Source organism: Penaeus vannamei, chromosome 18 (genome assembly GCF_042767895.1).
Source record: "Penaeus vannamei isolate JL-2024 chromosome 18, ASM4276789v1, whole genome shotgun sequence".
NCBI classification, from domain to species: domain Eukaryota; kingdom Metazoa; phylum Arthropoda; class Malacostraca; order Decapoda; family Penaeidae; genus Penaeus; species Penaeus vannamei.
Genome location: NC_091566.1, coordinates 29,670,694 through 29,673,193, shown reverse-complemented (window position 1 = coordinate 29,673,193; position 2,500 = coordinate 29,670,694). Strand labels below are relative to the sequence as shown.

Sequence of the window (2,500 nt, the reverse complement as noted above, 5' to 3'; positions counted from 1 at the left end):
AGTCTACAGATCGTACAGGCAAAATGAAGGTGGAATTCTTCATAAACTTAATTCCGTTTCTGTTTCAAAGTAGTTAAATTAAAAATCGTATTGTAACAGACATCCCTTTTTAAAAAATGGAATTATGACAAAAGATGCGTAGCATGAATACCAGTGATAATATTGCTTAACGATTATTTAATGGATATAAATATATATGGTCACCTATCATATACCCTATAGATTTCTTTTCTTTTCTTTTTTCTCTCTCTCTCTCTCTCTCTCTCTCTCTCTCTCTCTCTCTCTCTCTCTCTCTCTCTCTCTCTCTCTCTCTCTCTCTCTCTCTCTCTCTCTTTCTTTTCTTTTTTTCTTTTTTTTTTTTACTTACATTTTTAAAATACATCGGTTAGCTGCTGTAACAGACTAGCCAGATCGACACTCCACAGCACCTGCGTGTCATTCACAATAACAAAATACCTAACAAGCGTATCCTAAAATATCCATCACGATCGATTTCCAAACAATCAATTACTTAAAAATAAGACAGACATTGTTCATAATTCCCAAGATTGTTTACGAAGCTCTCTTTTACCCATAATGCATCGCGCTTCGCCTGCTGCGTCGTCTGCACCTGTTACGTTGTATGACCGTGGATGGTGCATCGAAGTCACTGTAAGAATGGTGATTGTTTGCTATATTTGGATGATCTGACCTTTTCCCCGAAGCAGAGAAGAGGAAATATATATATATATATATATATATATATATATATATATATATATATATATATATATATATATATATTGCATTTCCTATAAGCAAAGAAGTTATTGAAAGAGTGGATTGATGCATATAACTTAAAGGACGACGACAGCTGTACTGTAAGTTTGCATCTCCTTGGGAAAATCAGATGAAACAAGTACGTCTCTCTCTCTCTCTCTCTCTCTCTCTCTCTCTCTCTCTCTCTCTCTCTCTCTCTCTCTCTCTCTCTCTCTCTCTCTCTCTCTCTCTCTCTCTCTCTCTCTTCTTTTGATATATGGCAGTCTCCAATTCTCTTCCTCCCTTGACATACATACAGACGTATAAAGATAACTATATAGATAATCGAATAGACAGGTATATAATCAAATATATAGCTAATTGGCTAAATTAATAACTAGATGAGTAGATGCAAGTCCCTCCAGCCCACTCTCCTTATTGTCTGTTTCCCCTGTTCTAACCTTGGTCTTTACCTCACTCGCAATCTGTAGATCTGTCTATCGTCTGTCGCCACCTCTCTATCATTCCACATCTTTCTTTCCCCTTTCCCTTCCTCTTTTTTATCGGCAAACCCCTCGCGTTAACAAATAAAACTCACAATAGCAGATAACACCTTCAGTAATAGGTAACATCAGCAATAACAGATATCGCCTCCTGTGACAGGCAACATCGACAATAAACACATAGCATCAGAATTAGTAAATAACACCCCCAATAACAGAAATAGCACATAACAACTGCAGTGACAAATAACCCCTGTAGTAACAAATAACACCCGCAATAACAAAGAACCCAAGTAGTAAATAACATGCAACGAGAGATAACAACCGCACAAAGCAAACGGCCGACCCCATCGCCCCCTCCCCCCTCCCCCTCTCCCCCCCCCCAATACCCGCGACCTCGGGGTGTCTCATTCATTATTTAGCGCAAAGGCAGCCTACTGAACCCACAACCGCGGCGTTATATTGACAATGGCGTTGTTAATACATGTGTTATTGATCAGGATTCCCAAATAGCCCGAAGGCCTGTTTGATGTGATATTATTAATAACCTCAGGAGGAATGTTATATCGAATGCTAATAATTGAATTGATGATGTTATTGGTAGTAGCGATAATAATGATATTGGCGATAAGGATATTAATAGATGATGATAACAATGATTTTGAGACATAGTACTGAGGATTATTACACATGTTAAAGTAATGGTAATAATGACTATGATGGTTTCACATGAGGCAAATAGTGGCGGCGACTGACTGAGGAAACTTGGATAGTGCTTATCTACGTGGTAACTGCCGCTGCCCAACAAGGCAACCGATCGAGCAGTCAGTTGCCGCCACTCGAGTTGTCTGAAATGCCAACTTTCATATGGCGCCACTAGTTGCTGTAACTGCCCGCCAGTGCTCATTCTCAATCAGGGCTTTGTGAAGGACTCTGGTTTCTCTCCCTTTCTTTCTCTCTCTCCATGTTTCTCTCTCTCTCTCCCTCTCCCTCTCTCTCTCTCTCTCTCTCTCTCTCTCTCTCTCTCTCTCTCTCTCTCTCTCTCTCTCTCTCTCTCTCTCTCTCTCTCTCTCTCTCTCTCTCTTTTATATATATATATATATATATATATATATATATATATATATATATATATATATATATATGTATATATATATAGGGAGAGAGGGAGGAGGGAGGGAGAGTTCAGAGAGTCCACATACACACTCTCCCTCCCTCCTCCCCCCTCCCTCTCTCCCTAGCAATAAATACGAAATCAA

At 39.3% G+C, this 2,500-nt stretch overlaps 1 protein-coding gene across 10 annotated transcripts in view; it reads right to left on the bottom strand.

Moving 5' to 3' along the window:
* r (carbamoyl-phosphate synthetase 2, aspartate transcarbamylase, and dihydroorotase rudimentary) overlaps positions 1–2,500 on the bottom strand; it is a 160,119-nt gene that overhangs the window by 127,330 nt on the left and 30,289 nt on the right. The window lies entirely within an intron of this gene.